Source organism: Oryctolagus cuniculus, chromosome 14, assembly GCF_964237555.1.
Source record: "Oryctolagus cuniculus chromosome 14, mOryCun1.1, whole genome shotgun sequence".
Taxonomy (NCBI): domain Eukaryota; kingdom Metazoa; phylum Chordata; class Mammalia; order Lagomorpha; family Leporidae; genus Oryctolagus; species Oryctolagus cuniculus.
Genome location: NC_091445.1, coordinates 34,899,360 through 34,917,657, shown reverse-complemented (window position 1 = coordinate 34,917,657; position 18,298 = coordinate 34,899,360). Strand labels below are relative to the sequence as shown.

Here is an 18,298-nt window from a genome sequence, read left to right as displayed (position 1 = left end):
ACAATGTTTGTCTCTTTTGATCAGTAATAATGGCCTGTAAGATTCCTTTGGAGTGGCAAAAGGTAGGCTCCAGTCTGTAGAGTTCTAAGAATAAACTGTACTAGTTTCTTTCATCAGGGCTTGAAGTTTCTAAAAAACTATCTAATATGAGATTGCTAGCAATAGAGGTGATAAATCAATTTCAAGTTCTGCAATCGGGAGTTCTGCCGGTGAGTTCTTGTAAGAGCGCTCAGAATAGATGCTAGCATTGAGATGCTTGCTAATTATTTAAATGTAGGGACAATCGTACTGCTCCTTTCGAATTAAACTTTACAGAGAAATTGAAAACTAAGAAAGATACTGGGGCCGGTAAAATCAACGTCAAAGGTTGCTTGGGGCGGGAGTTGGTTATAATTTTTTAAGCATTGCCTAATATAATATATGTAGGTTTACTAGTCATTTACACATTTATGTACATATATTTGGAGTATGGTGTGGCATTTCAATGCATGTATACCACGATCAGATTATTTAGCATATCCATCACCTCAAACTTTTATTAGCATTTGTGTTGGGAACATTCAGAATCCTCTCTATTTGCATCGGTTACAATCTTATGGGAATTTTATTTTCCTAAGGGCTTTGGATTCACCAGATATTTCTGAGCTGTGAACCACTCATGCTCCTGTCCCTGATGCCTCAAGGTTCATCTTCATGGAGTTGCAGACTAAGAGCAGGGACTCAGATTAGGTTTGTGGAATTAATTTTACAAGAGAATTTCTTGGGTGTATTGGCAAGGATGCTGCTGGGTTATCTAGAGCATCTCTGCCAAATAAATTATACAGGACCGTGATTTATGTGAGCGCCCCATATTAGACACTGCACTATGCCAGGGCTGCACATGTAGGACTCACCCTGCTCTCCCAGTTGCTTCCCACCGCGTAGGACAACCCCAGGTGGACACCATGCTTCCTGAGGAGGTAGTAGAGGGATTCAGGCACCAAAACCTTTTGGGTGAAATATATTAGGCTCTTCTCCGAGCAAAGGGTGCTGCTGTGGTCTAATCCCAACACGGGAGGTGGGCGCGCTCAAACCAGCTGGGTCCTACCGACATTTGGCCTCCCTCAAGGCTAGTCTGGGCTGTATATAGCTTTGCAAAGATACCAGTCAAGCTCTCAGGAGTGCCGTTTCCGTAGTGTAGTGGTTATCACGTTCGCCTCACACGCGAAAGGTCCCCGGTTCGAAACCGGGCGGAAACAGCTCTTGGCTGCCTCAGCCTCGTTTCTTGCCCATTTTTCGTGGGCTCCTGCCTCTTTGAAAATCAGTCAGTCCTGCGGAGGGAAGGTGTGATGTTTATCAGTCCTTCTGTTTCAGACGGACAGTAAAACGTGAGTGCCACCTCCACGGAGTATATCGGTGACTGCTTGTACCGTCAATTCGGGTCATCCGCTTCACCTCGCCTTTTACTTCCCCATTGAAAACCCGTGCAGTCACTTCTCTGATTAAGAGCAAGCTTTGGGTCCTGTGGCTTCGGTACTCAGGACAAAGCTAGACGCACAGCAGGAGCTCTGATATTCCTACACTTTCCAAAGAACTACACGGATCCGAACCTCCTGAAATCCAATACTGCACTGTGTGCCCGGCTAGCTCAGTCGGTAGAGCATGAGACTCTTAATCTCAGGGTCGTGGGTTCGAGCCCCACGTTGGGCGTCACTTAGGACTTTTGGAGATAAAAGTAAACTTTTGTGATATTGTAAGCACTGTCTAGTGAATGGGTAATGTACTGCCAGCTGAAATTCCCACTGACCAGAGAGTGAAAAGTGAATACCACTGGATGGATTCCTCGAGGCGTGTCCCTGGGCCATGGTCTCCCCGTTGCAACTACCCAGTTGTTTTCTAGGTGCTTCTGTTTACTGGAAGACCTGCTTAAATAAAAGGGGTGAGGAAGGGAGGTTGTGGTTTACTGAAACTGGAACTGGCTTAAACATCCACCCACCCCACCCACCCCTACCGCAGATGTCCATGAGCATGAAAAGGATAGCAATTTGATTCACAGCCACCTTACCAGGTGATTTAGTAGTTACCTAGTAGTTATGTTCACCTAGGCAGAGTCCTATTTCTATTTCAATAGGGAAAGGGGTGCTCTGTGTAATCTGAGACAATCTTCAGTATATTCCGTTTAGAATCAGAAAAAACTTGGCCCTGCACCCCATGGGAGACCAGGATAAGTACCTGGCTCCTGCCATCGGATCAGCGCTGTGCGCCCGCCGCAGCGCGCCGGCCGCGGCGGCCATTGGAGGGTGAACCAACGGCAAAGGAAGACCTTTCTCTCTGTCTCTCTCACTGTCCACTCTGCCTGTCAAAATAAATAAATAAATAAATAAATAAATAAATAAAAGAATCAGCAAAAACTTGATTTAATCATCACAAGTAAAGAAGACAATGGGTGCGTGTAGTTCCTTAAACAAATTGTGTCCCTAGGAAGCAGTTTGCCAGAGCTTTGTATCTAGGGTTAAGGAATTGTCCAGAACATAGAAAAAGGAAAGCTAGGGGATCCCTCCTGCTCAAGCAACATATATCTTCATACATTGTATTTTAAATATCTGACTCAGATTGATCCCTTTCAAGTTTCCTTGTCCATGATAATTTGTCTGCCTCTGAGCACAATGCTGCAAGACAAATTTTCCTAGAATATTCTCTGAAATACAAACTCCTGCAAGTAAACTGTTTCAGATCCTCTACTTCTGTTCCTGTGCCCCACTCTTGCCTAAATCCGACAGTCTTGGTTACACGTTTTTTGGTGAGATGTTGCCTCATCCATTCCAGCTGCCACTTTCCCTAAAATGCTCTTTATTTTGAACCACCATAACACAAACATCCTACATTTACTGATCTTGTCCTGAAATTCCTAATTTCAGCTGAATTTCATTCATTGATGTTGACTGTTTCCTTAGTCCTACCTCTACAGCTGATTTTCTGGCTGCAAAAAAAAAAAAAAAAAAAAAAAAAAAAAAAAAAAAAGGCCTTCCTTGGGGCCAGCACTGTGGCATGGTGGTTGGAGCTGCTGCCTGCAGTGCCAGCATCCCATATGGTCACAAGTTCTAGTCCTGGCTGCTCCACTTCCGGTCCAACTCTCTGCTGTGGCCTGGGAAAGCAGTGAAGGATGGCCCAAGTTCTTGGGCCCCTGTACCCGCATGGGAGACTAGAGGAGGCTCTTGGTTCCTGGCTTCAGATCAACGCAGCTCCAGCAGTTATGGCCAGTTGAGGAGTGAACCAGCGATGGAGGACCTCTCTCTCTGCCTCTCCTTCTCTCTCTGTCTGACTCTGGCTTTCAAATAGATAAATAGATCTTTAAAGAAGAAAAAAAGAAAAAAGAATTCCGGACTATGAGAGATGTCAGTCGATACTGTAAAGCTGGTTCATTAAGCTTCAGAGGCAATAACACCACTTTCAGTCTCAGAAGTGGGGAGTTACAGAAAAGTTAGTCTAACAATTTATGAAGTCCATCTGGGTAAGCACAGGTCAGAGTTTGTAAAGTAGTTAAGTTGCTAGTATCATCCTGAGCTTAGGTGATTGTGATCTGATCTTGGGTCTAAACAAGCTGGTATTCCAAGAATTTGTACTTTGACATTTTATCTTGAGCAGACTTTCAGAGTCATTTAAAAAATTTTGGTTTTCAGGGTCATTTCCTACATTCTTTACTGGGACTGGTATCATTCCTAAAAAGATTCTGTATTATTATTAATATTATTATTAAAGTGAAGCTAGTTGGGTAAAGCCGCTGCCTGTAACACCAAGTTCCCATATGGGCACGGGTTGGTGTTCCCATTGCTCTACTTCCAATAGCTCCCTGCTAATGACCTGGAAAAAGCAGCAGAAGAGAGCCCCAGTATTTGGGCCCCTGCACCTGACATCTTCCTACTTATTAATAATTCTCAGTATTAATAAATAATTTTCAATATTAATAACCCTGTGGGTTCTTGCCACTTATTTAGAGAAGAATTCTGAATATTGGTTCAAGTAGACCAGACAACATAAGTTTTTATGGTTACGAGCAGCCACAGGTAGCTCAGTGTGGCAGCAAAGCAAAGGCAGAGAGCAGGCCATGAGCCATGTGGAGCAAGGATGCAGGCAGGAAAGAAGAGAGTGGGTGGCCCAAAGGCCATGCACAGTGGGCAACAAGGGAAGGGCCCACCATGTTCCAGATCTTTCATTTACTCCCAAAAGGGCAGTGGTTGTGTAGTCTGATTGGCAGGTGGGCATACAGGTGAGGTCAGATAGGAGCATGAGATCACACGGGCCAGCTTATAGTCTTCCAGCTCACAAATCTAACCCATTTCATCCTATCTGCCTGCCTATATTACACTCACATGGGAGACCCGGATGATGCTCTTGGCTCCTGGCATTGGTTTGTTCCAAGCACTGACCATTGCAACCAGCTGGGGAGTGAACCAGTGGACGGAAGATATCTTTCTCTGTCTCTCCCTCTCAGTAAGCCTACGACAGGACTGTCAAAAGCTTTGCCTTCAATTCCTGATTTCTCTTTTCTCTGTCCCTTCCACAGCTGCCCCTCTGGCCAGTCTGAATTTGGGATGCATTGCAAGTAAATGACACTTGCTGCTCAGGGCATACAGCAAGCTGGTGGGACCTTTTGTGGAATCCTTGGTCTCCTCTCCCCTCCTCCTCCCCCACGTTGTAATAGGAGCTGTAAAGACAGAGTAAGGGACTTGCTGTTGTACACATTTTAAAAGGATTTCTTCCCTGAAAAATATAAGCAGGAAGTTTGAGGGGGAATGAGACTGCATCAGAGAGAGGGATTGAAAGGACATAACCTTGGTTTACATAGGAAGCAGCTGACACCTGGGTGACTCTGCAGCCAGAGAGAAAATGGTATAAAGGAGAGACAGTGTTTGTACCAGCAGCAGGATAGGGGACCCCTCGGTTTTCTGCCTTCGAAGGATTCATGAATGAGATCAGATACAGGGTGGGAAGAAGGGTGGAAAGAAGGGAGCAGTAAAGTTCAATCTTGAGAAGATTGAGTGTGAGATGCTGTAAAACACAATATGACATGTCCATGACACCCATGACCTGAAGCTTGGGAGAGTGGTCGCTGCTGGAGCCAGAGTGTGGGGTCATGCTGTGCGGGAAGTTTTCACTGAGGCCCAGGTAGTAGAGATATGCTAAGAAGGATAGATGGGCAGTGTCATAATCAATAATCAATAATCAACGACCTAGTAAAAGAGCAAGATAAAACCACGTAGGGTTTTATCTTGCAGTGGCATAGCGGGTAAAGCCGCCACCTGCAGTACCAACATCCCATGGACACTGGTTTGAGTTCCAGCTGCTCCACTTCCAATATGTGCAGATCAACCTATAATTAAGCCTCACTCAACTCTGAACATCGAATGCTAGGATTGATGAGTTTAATTATTAAATTTTCAAGATGTAAGAATTTTCAGCTTATTTAAATAACATGGCCTTAAAATTTGATAGTCATTAATTTCACTTTTGCTCTTTTTTTTGCATAATTAGAATACGATTATTTTTAAGCCAGACATATATTTATTTTATATTAAATTTACATTTTAATCAAAATACAGTCAAACCTTGTATCTTTTAATGTATTTTGCAATCTTAAAAATCCTTTCTATTGTTACTGTTAATAGAGTACAAATTATGTGACAATTTAAACCCTCTGAATCTCCGTGGAAGAAAGAATGGGTTCTATCCAGTCTTGAACCTCCGAAGCTATACTTAGTTTTCCTCCTGGAAATCCTAATAGTTTCATTCTGTCTCTTTTTTGCAATTGTTAGACCTGATTGCGTTTTCCTCTTGCGGGTGGCTCTTCGCGACAAGCTCGACTACTCTGGGCCAAAGAAAGGTTGATATTCAGGAATGGAAAAGTCAAAACTATAAAACCCTGAGGGAGCTGGAAACCTAGGTATCATGGATTATCTCAAAGTGGAGCTTATAAGCTAAGTGTTTCCGTAGTGTAGTGGTTATCACGTTCGCCTAACACGCGAAAGGTCCCCGGTTCGAAACCGGGCGGAAACAGCGTCTCACATTTTGCTAGCCTCTTTTGAGATTCTGCTTATGTCTTTGAAGTGTATGTATCTGTGCGCGGTATTATATATCCTGTTTGCTCAATTTTTTGCTTATCCCTGTCTTTTCCAATCACCAGTTTCCTTCAGCCAGTATATTCCAGGTCTTGGCCTGTGGGTGCAAAGAAAGTAATCTTTCGTCTGTAGAGCAAGTTATGACGGATCAAATACAGCCAGATGCAGGAGAATGCCGCATGACACAAATGAAATATAAAAACGTGCAAGAAATAGTGGGTTGGAACTGTATAATGTGTAGTGGAAAAGTTCTCACAGGCAAGACGATAATGGTAATTATAACCACGGCATTTACAACACATAGCGGGCTTCTTCCCTCAGAGGAACCTACTAACCCTGTGAAGCAGGTAATTGTAGTGTTCCCCGTGTACGGATGAAGCCGCTGAGACACAGATATGTCAGGTAAGGAGATGAAACGTTGGGTAAAGGAAATGGAATCCGGAGCTAAGGGACATGTAAAGGGGAAAGAAGCAGGACACGGAGAGAAATCCAGCGAACTGCTGAGGAGGTAGACTGAGGAGACTGGGTAGGAAGAGGAGGAGCTGGGCAATTCGAAGGAAAGCCCAGTGGATAAAAACCTTCCCACCCGGCCGCTTCAGTAGAGACAACGGTGACCGCGACAGCCATCGTACAAGTCCGAGGTTTCTTTCCCCCTGCCCCAACTGGTTTTGCTCTCAGCGCCGCACCTGTCCACACTGCCATCCTCTGTGGCTCTCCGCTGCTCCTCCCGTCAGCGCCTGGCCTCAATCCGGAAGCCCTTGCCCTGTCCAGTGTGTCCTCAGGAGCCCTAGAGAACAGCGAAAATGAACAGTAGGCTGTCCAGAAACGTTGCTGCCAGCCTTCCTGGTTCGTCAAGCGCTTTCAGCTCGTGGGCCTCCAGCAAGTGGAGCACAGCAGGTGTTTAGAGAAGCCAGCTCCAGAGGAGGTTCCTTGGCAATCAAGGGGAAAGGCAGCCAAGAGAAGCAGTCCGAGCTGCACTGGGGCCTCCAATCCAGAGCTCCTGACTAGGGGAGCGGTCCTTGGAGGCTAACTAATTTTGTGAACCTTGTAGGCTCTCACACACCCTGTAGGGCATTGTCACATGGGTGACAAGTAACTTCTTTTCCAGTGAGGGAGCTCAGGACGAAAAGCAGGCCAGACTAACGCCATCCCGCAACTTCTTGCCAGCAGTACAAACTACAGCGCCTTCCCACTATGTGCACACTTAACAGGATGGCAGCCCCTCATAACAAATACTTATCAAAGGTGACAAGATTTAGGATTCAATTAAAACAAACCAGAAAGGGTTCCATTAAGACTGCTCTTTCCCCTCTCCCGGTAGTAACTAATGTATAACCACTACTTTTGTTCCTTGGAGATAACCTGTTAAGGACACACAAATATCCCTATATTACAAGACCTTAGGGCTTGGTCTCTTCATACAGACCCTCGGTACTGTCCTCAGCTTCTCTTCTAACTTAAATGAAACTTCCCTTGTTCTACTCTCACCATTGCATCCTGTCTTAATCCTCGATGACATCAGGACACAAACTCGAACTCCCCTCTCCAATTTTCCTGTAACACCATTGTTTCTGCCAGCCTTGAAAGTAAAATCAATAAAACATCTAAGTGGCAAATCAAATTCTCTTAAAGCTTCATACCATCTAGAATGCAGACAACACACATTCCCAAAGAGCCCCATGGTGGTAAAATATTGTAAAGCCACCTTCATTAGCATAGTTTCTACAGAAAGTACCAGTGTGTGTTCGTTTAATATCATACTTGTTTATTGTCTCAAGATGTACAAATATATATATATATGCTGTCAAGACACAAATGATTTGATGAGTTTGTGATTAATACTTCCCTGGCTGAACCACTCTCTCATTTTAGTTACTTAATTTTACTAAGCAGTTTATTGGCTATCAAAAACCAGGTCAGAGACACTTTAAGCTAATGGAGGAGGTTGGGAGACTATGGAAAGAAAGTAGGATCTGAAGGTATTTAGCATCTACATTTATGGGACTGTGTGAGGGCTAGATTTCAATCCCCTCCAGTTATTTCTTGTCATTTCTCTATCCTGTAGGAATAGGGATGACTATTCTGGTTACTGCCTACTGTTAAGTGGTGAAGTAGGGTTTTTCAGGATTGGAGGAGAGGAAGTTATAGATATTCTTTTCAAGACTTAACTAGTCTCAAATTTTACTCAGGATGGCTTTTAAAAAGATTTATTTATTTAAAAGGCAAAGTTACAGAGAGTGTGCGTGTTGGGGGCCAGGGGGAGACAGAGAGAATATCTTCCATCTGCTGACTTATTCCAAAACAGCCAAAGTGACTGGGGCTAAACCAGGCCAAAGCTAGGAGCCTGGAACTCCATCCAGGTCTGTCATGTGGGTGGCAGAGACCCAACTACCTGGACCATCCTCCACTGCTTTCCCTGGTACATTAGCAGTGAGCTATATCAGAAGCAGAGCATCCAGGACTCGGTGCTCATATGCAATGCTGGTGTTGCAGCTGGTGGCTTCACCCTTTCACCACAGAGCCAGCTTCCAAACTGAAGAGAATTTTCTGCATCATGATAAGGATTGGCCCATTAGTCTCTACACAGCTTTATCTTGAAGGTATATCAACCTCCACAGCAACAATGTACTAATATTTCTGTATCTGTAATGCAAACCTGAAAAATTAGGTAGTTTCTGCCTCCAGGTACTTCAGTACCAATCCACGAATAGAGCCATTGATTAATATTTAGTGTAGAGTCAGACATAACATTAATTTGGGTGGGTGGCACTGTCATTTAAGGCACTCCAAGTATAATTTGTTAATGCTTTAATGTGCAAAATCATACCCTACATCCCTATCTACTCTGATATTCTGTTGATGCTTAAACTGTAGCTACTTGTTTGTGAGGGCCCCTTTACACTGGGTCCTTTGTCCTTCCAGCATTACCCTGATAATTTTAAAGTATACTTGTCTCCTGGCACCAACTCTTGCTTCCCATTGTCTGTAATTTTCTCTGCCCTATAATGCAGGGACAATGTTTAGGGAGCTCAAGATGGTTTTTGTTGTTGTTCTTGTTCGTTTTCAGTGAGGAGTGGAAGAAAAGAACTGATGCGGCCAACATTGTGGCATTAATGGGTAAAGCTACTGCCAGCAATGCCAGCATCCCATATAGGTGCCAGTTTGAGTCCCAGATGCTCTACTTCCATTTCAGCTCCCTGCTGGTGCACTTGGAAAAGCAGTAGAGAACGGCCCAGGTGCTTGGGCCCCTGAACCCACATGGGAGACCTGGTGGAAGCTCCTAGCTCCTGGCTTCAGCCTGGCCCAGCCCTGGCCGTGGTGGCCACTTGGGGAGTAAGCCAGTAGATGGAAGATCTCTCTCTTTCTCTCTCCCCCCATATATATAACTCTGACTTTTAAAAACATAAAATAAATATTTTTAAAAAAGAGTTGAATCTTGGTATCAGGGCAGTACATGAATCCAAAGGTTCTTACATTTTCAGATAATTTTTTTTAAAAGTGCTTTAGTTCATGTGAAGAGTTCTAGTTAACTGCAGCTCTACTAGGTCTTTACAGGTTTTTTTTCCCCCCAAATCTCAGCACAATTTCTTTACAAAATTGTGTATATAGATTTTAAGCTGTCACGCAAAAGTAGTTATATTTCCTTTTGCTTTATTGTTAAAACTTCATATTATAAAGTTTAAAGGAGAGAAAAGAGTATAATGAAAACCCAAGTGAAACCCTAAGAGTGCATCATTCACCTTCATCTTTCACTCTTCCGTTATTCTTGTTTTATCTCTGCTTCTATCCATTTGCCCTTTTCTCTATAATCCACACAGAGCATAGATATATGAGCTATCCTTCCATGGTCACTTCATTCATGCTGGTTTTTCTGTTATTCTGTAGCCCTTTGAGCTTTAGAAAATAATATTAGTTACAAATTTCATCAACTAAGCTTTTACTGTTATGCCTGAGCCATTGCTGACAGAGGAGCACCACACACTGATAAACTTTTAAGTCCTTTATTGCCAGCAGTCGAGAGTGGGCTCATGCCCTAAAGAACTCTTGAACCCAAAACTCATAGCAACAGGGTTTATAAAGGCAAAAACCACAAGGAGGGAGGGGGAATACATGGCTGCTAGGGTCAAACTGACCTAAAGCATATGCGAAACTAATATCAATTACAATCTTGACAATATTAATTACAATCTTAACAATACCAATTACAATCTCTACATTAGTGCAGATACTAACCTAAATCATATGTGGGTCATATACAAATTACAATCTGAACATTAATCCAGTTGCAGCTTATCTATTTTAAACTTGAGTGATCATGCTAGGGAATTTCTATGTTCTGACAAGAGGGATGTAATGTAGTGTGCTGTTATAGTCTTAGTTTTTAATTTTAGACCCATATGGGTGCCAGCTCAAGTCCTGGCTGCCCCACTTCCTATCCAGCTCCCTGCTAGTGCACCTGGAAAAGTAACCAAGGACTTTGGGCCCCTGCACCCATGTGAGAGACCTGGAAGAAGCCCCTGGCTCCTGGCTTCAAATCAGCTCAGCTTCTGCCATTGTGGCCAGTTGGGAAGTGAACAGTAGATGGAAGACCTCTCTTTCTGTCTCTACCTTTCTCTGTAAACTCTGATTATCAAATAAATAAAATAAACCTTTAAAAAATTTCATTTAGCCATTCATTTAGATTGCAGTGGATAAAGATTTGCTAGGCCCCTGCCTTATTGGAGCTCACCTTCTGATAGGCAATTTAAATAATGAACAAGTAAACAAATGCAGAAATAATTCAGGGAAGTGATAAGGACTTCAAGAAAACTAACAAGGGGCATTTGACTGAGAGGCAGATAAACAACTTTACAAAGGAAGGATAGAAAAAGATATCTGAGGAGGTCGCAATGAGCTGTCATGAAAAGAATGAGCCAGCCTTCCAAAGCTCTTATGGAAACAAAAGATTCAAAGACTTTGAAGTAGAGGTGAACTTGGTGGGTTTAATGATAGAAAAAAGATCAGGGGCATTAGAAGACACAGCTCTACTTCCTTGACTCTGTTTTTTTTTTTTTTTTTTTTTTCTTAGATTTATTTATTTACTTATTTGAAAGGCGTAGTTACAGAGACAGTAAACAACAGACAGAGAGAGCTCTTCCATCCTCTGGTTCACTCCCCAAATGGCCACAATCACCTGAACTGGACCAGGCAGAAACCAGAAGCCAGGAACCTCTTCTGGATCTCCCACATAGGTGCAGGGGCTCAAGCACTTGGACCATTCTCCGATGCTTTCCCAGGCACATTAGCAGGGAGCTGGTTTGGAAGCAGAGTAGCCGGGACTTTAGCTGGTGCCCATATGAGATGCTAGTGCTTTAGGTCATGGCTTAACCCACTGTGCCACAGCACCAACCCTAACTCTATTCTGATAACTGCACCCACACTATTTTTGTTTCAAAGTGGGTAGAGAAATGAGTAGAAGACATGGAATCTGCAGTCTTACGGGATTGTCAGCTAGTGAAGTGCTATGGGCTAGTGATTAAAGCAGCGAGTTTGGAGCAGCAAACCAGGTTCGGTTATGGCTCTTAACTGCCAGTTGTGTGATGCACTCTCTCAGGGCCTCTATCCTCTCATCCACTAAATGGGGATCAGAAATATAAAGTTTGTAATTTTAATTTGGAACATCTAGGAGAATATCACGAATTGCTTAGCCATTCAAGATGACTTTGTTACTGGAGATGGCTGTTCAAAGTTTTTTTTTTTTAACTTTTATTTAATGAATATAAATTTCCAAAGTACGGCTTATGGATTACAATGGTTTCCCCCCCATAACGTCCCTCCCACCCGCAACCCTCCCCTTTCCCACTCCCTCTCCCCTTCCATTCACATCAAGATTCATTTTCGATTCTCTTAATATACAGAAGATCAGTTTAGTATACATTAAGTAAAGATTTCAACAGTTTGCTCCCACACAGAAACATAAAGTGAAAAATAATAGATGATTTTTCAAATGATGATGAAATCAGATCAGACCTATTGTCATGTTTAATCCCAGTGAGAGTCAAGTTGGGAATTGATAATTTCTTTTCTTTTCTTTTCTTTCTTTTTTTTTTTTTTTTTTACAGAAGATCAGTTTAGTATACATTAAGTAAAGCTTTCAACAGTTTGCACCCCCATAGAAACACAAAGTGAAAAATACTGTTTGAGTACTCGTTACAGCATTAAATCTCAATGTACAGCACATTAAGGACAGAGATCCTACATGAGGAGTAAGTGCACAGTGACTCCTGTTGTTGACTTTACAAATTGACACTCCTGTTCATGGCATCAGTAATCTCCCTATGCTCCAGTCATGAGTTTCCAAGGCTATGGAAGCCCTCTGAGTTCTCCGATTCTTATCTTGTTTAGACAAGGTCATAGTCAAAGTGGAGGTTCTCTCCTCCCTTCAGAGAAAGGTACCTCCTTCTTTGAAGACCTGTTCTTTCCACTGGGATCTCACTCACAGAGATCTTTCATTTAGGTTTTTTGTTTTGTTTTGTTTTGTTTGTTTTTTTTTTGTTGTTGTTTTTTTTTTTTTGCCAGAGTGTCTTGGCTTTCCATGCCTGAAATACTTCAGAGGTTCTTGAAAGAAAGAACTCAGATGTGAAACAGAGAGTAGCGGTAAGCCTGCTAGTCAGGATTAATGAAGAGGTTTCACCTGACAGACCAGGCAGGCTTCTCAATAAAGGACTGAGAACCCAGTCTGTATTCAGAGTGGAGTTTTTGTTTGTTTATTTTTCAATTTATTTTTATTAAACACTGTATAACACATTGTATGTTGCATAATACATTACACAACTATCTAACACGGGTAGATGACCATAACTGAGTTATTTTTCATGAGTCAGGATAATGCTTCTTTAATCAATGTTCTCTCATGGTAATAATTAACTCCAGAGGTACACTTCTTTCTTTTTCATTATCTTTTTCAAGAGAGAGAAGGAGAGGCAGAGAAAGAGAGAGAGAAAGAGAGAGAGAGAGAGAGAGACCCCAATTGGCTACAGTGGCCTGAGCTGTGCCAATCCGAAGCCAGGAGCCAGGAACAAGCCGGCCCCACCCATCTCTTTCCATCAAACTCCATTGACAATTAAAATGGGCATTCCTTTTTCACTTGTGCACATAGGTGAACTTGTGAATGGATGCAGTGACCACTCCCGAGATACTCAAACACAGGCCATGATGGCTGCCCCAGGCAGAATCTCAAACCACATATCGAAACTCCACATTTAGGCCCCCTAAAGGTGACCAGGATTTGGCTCTCTTCCTGGTAAGCCCCACAGCAGCCTGCAAGAGGACGAGACTGGAGTTTATATGGACATGAATATGGTCCCCAATTCTCCTTCCCTCCTCCCTCTCCTAGGAAATTGCAAGTAAGGATTTTTCTGGATGTGGAGTTCCCAAAAATCCTACCTAATAGACCCTTTGGTGCTGTGCACCAAGCTGTCCCCAGGGAGAGGGCTGAAACCCATTTAGCATCATTATTAAATAAGAGCAATTACTTTAGATGTAATTTCTGGTCTGCTTTTAGGGCTTGTTTCCTCATTCCATCACACATGAATTTGTTTTCTTTAAAAATTCCCATTTTTATCAGCTCCTTTTAGACACATGGGCTGATGTCTCCCTAGCTACCTTAACAGCTCCATTTGATAAACTTAATTCATGAGAGAACCAGTGAAAGAGATTATTTTTGTTTCAAAAATTTCTGGCTTTGTAGTCAAAGATATTTGTAGTCAAAATTAAAACTTTAAAAATGCTAGATTTTAACATTTACAACTATAAGAAATTGAATATTAATTATAAAGCAAATATGTATTCTTCTCCATGTTCAAAAATCTCCCTCACCCTTTGACACTAAACATCTCAAATGACAGTGATAAACTGGGAGAGTTTCCCAGAATATCCAGTGATTTTAATCCAGTTGGTCCTGACACAGAAAAAAGGATCCGGTCATTCTGGGTCATCTTTTTGGCCACTCTTTCTTTCTCAGGCAGTCTTCCAGAATTATTTCACCCTGGTGGACATTTTGGCTCTCTCCTTGACCAGAATTCACATTCCCCAGAATACCAGCATGTGACTGACATCTACCTTTTAGCTAGAGGACTTGTACTCACAAACCAGTATGATCTGATATCAACAACAATGAAATAATGAAGTGAGCATTTGATGGCTGAACCATATCTGTGGATTCTACATAGACCCTCAAAGAATAACTTTCTCAAGTTTACTAAAGGAAAACTAATGACTGGTAAACAAAGAGATAGCATACTATTTTTGGACTATTAGGTAATAGACATAAATATGTTAAACCTGGAGATAATTTTCATTTCAAAAAGTTTTAAAATGAAAACATTCAGGTGGACAGTTAATTGATAATTTACATATAAAATAAATTTTAATATAATTTACATACAGTAGGCCACTTCACAAGATAATCATAACATAATAATTTATAGATGCTCCATATGACACCAAGACTGATTGAAAAATCACATACAAATTTTATCTCTTATATCCAACTGGACTTTTTCTGTTTAAGTAAGAAAATTTGCAGTGTAAGAAATGGCTGAATAGGCCTTTCCAGTGATACCCTGGCTTTGTGAGTAAAAAGAACATGATGGCCTCCTCAGAAACAGACCTGAAAAGAGAAAAGCAATGTTGTCACATAGAATAGGATTGGAAACCATAAACAAAGCAGCACTGTAATTTTCAAAATGTCTTTTCCTGGTATGTACCAGTGAGAGGTAAAGTGATCCAAATAGGCTCTCCCTTAGGTATTATTTTGTAGGTCAGCTAATGAGGCATATCAGCAGTTTTAAAGGTATAAGTTATGTTGTTATGTGTTTAGATTTGTTGTTAAAGCAGTCCTTTTGTCCTCAGCGCTGAGGAGGAATAGGTAGTCTCATTCATGCCTGATAGGAGGGAATATCAGTTTATAGTATCCACAGCTGGGTGATTTACCTATTTCTACAAAATTTCAATAGTATATAAGCCTTGACTCAGCAAATCTCACTTCTTCTAGGGATTTAGACCACAGCTACAAGTGTAAAAATGCAAACTGACTGTTGCTCCACATTTATTAACTACAACATTGACTGTAACAACCAAAGACTGGAAATGATGTAAATGTCTATCAGGAGGTGATTTCTTAAATAAACTATGATTCATCTACAACTGAATATTATGCAAATGCAGAAATGATTAAGGAAATTTTCTGTATCTTGAAATGGAAATAGCCTCAACACACAAGCTGTAATTACTATTTTTTTTGTGTTAAAGAGAGGACATAAAACTACATTTACATCAAAACTCTGGAAGAATATGTACATAGATTCAAAAATTTTTGCCTAAGGGTTGGAATGGGAGTTATACACTTTTTACTGAATATCTTTGTAGATGATTCAAATTTTGAATTGTGTATTCAGATTACTCAACAGATGTTTTCAAAAATTCATTTTGCGGTTCAAGCTTGGTGGAAAACAGTATGCTGATATCTCAAAAATTAAAAATAGAAATACCTTATGTCCAGCAAGTCCACTTCTGACCATATATTTTGAAAATAGGAACTTGAACATATATTTGCACATCCACATTCATAACAGCATTATTCACAATAGCCAAAAGTGTAAGGAATTGGTAGGCGAATGGTTAAAGAAAATGTGGTATATACATGTAATGAAATATTATTCAGCTTTAAAAAGAAGGAAGTTTTGACACATGCTACAACATAAATGAACCTTGAAGACATTATACTAAGCGAAATAAGATCATCAAAAAGGATGGACATCATGATTCCTCTTAGATGAACTAATTATAATTGAGGCTGCTGCAGGCTGGAGGAAAACGGGAACAGAGTTGATAGGCACAGAATCTCCATTCCAGCGAGATTGTGGTGAACGTTGCAGGATCTCAATGTATTTAAAGACAAGAAAAGCTGATTTGCCTCCAGTTACCAAGCAGGTGAACTGGTGAAGGGCAGTTGAAAAATCTCGAGGCCCAAGAGTACTTCGTACATAAGAAACCAAATCTGTATTTTTCTACAACAGGAAGGGTGAATCAACCGGAATAAGAACAACACATATATATCTGAATCTAAAGGTAAAAACAGCCCCTTGCTCCCAACGTGGGGCTCAAACCCACGACCCTGAGATTAAGAGTCTCACACACTACCGACTGAGATAGCTGAGAACCTTGGAACGGGTGCTGTTGGCTTTTTGGGCTGAACAACGATTCTTTTAACATTATATTAATACTGCATTTTGCAGATGCATTTCCTTGTGTTATGATAGAACCACCAAAGCACCTAAGTAGCCAGGGAAATTCAAACTGCGCGGTGCACACATGACAACCTCTCCCAATGCCGGCCATTTTCTTCCTATTTTACCCTACGAGCGACCTAGTCCTTTTTCATCTGTCGTGAATTGCACCGCAAGGAGGAGACATTATGCTAAGTGAAAAAAGACAGTCAAAAAGGATAAACATTAATGCATTTGGGAACTTGTCCATGCATTTTTAATCAGAAAAGAGAGCAACTTTACACTGCTCGCAGGAGGATAAGGGGCCATCGAGAACCCAGTCCATCCTATCCAATCTGCAAAATATTCGTCCTCTGAAGTTCTCCTTTATTGTTTTGAAAATGTATTAAATATCAAAACTCGGAGGGAAAAGGGAGACTAAGTGGAGATGCCGGGGATCGAACCCGGGGCCTCATACATGCAAAGCATGCGCTCTACCACTGAGCTACATCCCCAACCGCTAAAATGGCTCTCTCTTCTTTCCCTTAGAAGTTGTTTAGCACAGGCTGATGCTCTCAAAGTGTCCGGAGCTACAAAAATCCGGCACAGGAGAGTTGCAAGGGTCTGGTGATAACTGCCAACAAACGGATCTCTACTGGGGGACACCTAGAAGGAGGTCTAGGTCTAGTTGCTCACCTGGAAGCAGATGTGGAAAAAAAGAGAAAATAATTAGGAACCACGCAAAATGAATTAGGACTTCTCAAAATGGGAAGAAGACCGAGTGTAGTATGACACACTTTGTTTTTTAAAAGGGAGGACGGGGTAGAAGAAACATTCAAAACTGCCAGATTGAGTGCTTGGAAGGGGGCGTGGGCTGTGGGTGATCTTTTCACTGTGAACGGCTTGTATCTTCTGAATTTTCAGCCACTTTTAGATCTGTTCAATCCAAAAAAAGTTTACTGAGTGCCAAGAACTGCTTCTGACGCTGGATCTGAGACATGAACAAACTCATGGCAGTGTATCCCCTTCTTACAGCTGGCATTTCGGAGAACACAAAGTGTTACAGAGAAAACAGAGCCAGCAGTGAGGAGGAGAGGGTGTTAGGAGGCAATTCTGAACAGTGCGTGTGGTCTGAGCAGACTTTATTTACAAAGTGATATGGAAACAAGAAGGAGGGGAGAAATGAGTCAGGTATCTGAAAGGGGAAGGGGAGCCCAGGAGGAGGGAGTCTGTCAGACATGGTGCCGGAGTAGCAAGGAGGTCCCTGTGGCTGGAGTGGACTCAACATCAGAGGGTAAATAAAGCTGAAGACAGAGACAGTGGGTGCAGAGGATGGGGACCAAGAACAGATAAGGCCTTTAGGCTATTGTGAAGACTTCCACTTTTACTCTGAGAGAAGGTTTTGAGCAGAAGAAGATTAGGATCTGCACTGGGGTGTTGAGGTCTCAAGTCAAGAGAATGGTTCAGATCACACAGAATGCAGACAGAGGCGCAAGGACTGAGCAAGGGCAGGCAGAGGTGGATGAAGCTAGGAAAGTAGGCAGTCGCTGATGTAGGAATAAACTCAGGGCAAGGCAATGTCCTACAAGGTGCTGAGAAGCAGTGTCAGGAAGACGGGAGCATCAGATTGCAGTGAAAGTGGTCTTAGAATTTGGATTAGAATCGCAGCAGAGGTCTCTGGTGACACTGAGGGTCACCAGAACGACTTTCAAGGAGGGTATGGTGAAAACCTGAGCTTAGTGGCTTCAGAGGGAATCAGGAGAGAGAGTGCTGAAGCAGATTGATGGCAGCTCTGAATGGGGGCTGTGGAAATGAGCTGGAGAGACAAGATAACTTGGAGGGGGGAGATTATACCGAATAAAGTGGGAAAATGATTATAAATGTATTACTTGTTCAAAGATTAAACAAAGAATGGGGGAAGACAGTTGTCGGATAGATGGATACAAAAGTGGATAC

At 42.1% G+C, this 18,298-nt stretch overlaps 4 non-coding genes across 4 annotated transcripts; 3 read left to right on the top strand and 1 right to left on the bottom strand.

The window, feature by feature from the left end:
• Window positions 1-1,165: 1,165 nt before the first annotated feature.
• On the top strand, window positions 1,166-1,238 carry TRNAV-CAC (transfer RNA valine (anticodon CAC)). The gene has a single exon. It is a non-coding gene; the product is annotated as a tRNA-Val (tRNA).
• A 378-nt stretch (window positions 1,239-1,616) lies between these two features.
• TRNAK-CUU (transfer RNA lysine (anticodon CUU)) lies at window positions 1,617-1,689 on the top strand. The gene has a single exon. It is a non-coding gene; the product is annotated as a tRNA-Lys (tRNA).
• A 4,271-nt stretch (window positions 1,690-5,960) lies between these two features.
• Window positions 5,961-6,033, top strand: TRNAV-AAC (transfer RNA valine (anticodon AAC)). Its single transcript has one exon. It is a non-coding gene; the product is annotated as a tRNA-Val (tRNA).
• Window positions 6,034-16,785: 10,752 nt separating this feature from the next.
• Window positions 16,786-16,857, bottom strand: TRNAA-UGC (transfer RNA alanine (anticodon UGC)). Its single transcript has one exon. It is a non-coding gene; the product is annotated as a tRNA-Ala (tRNA).
• Window positions 16,858-18,298: the final 1,441 nt, after the last annotated feature.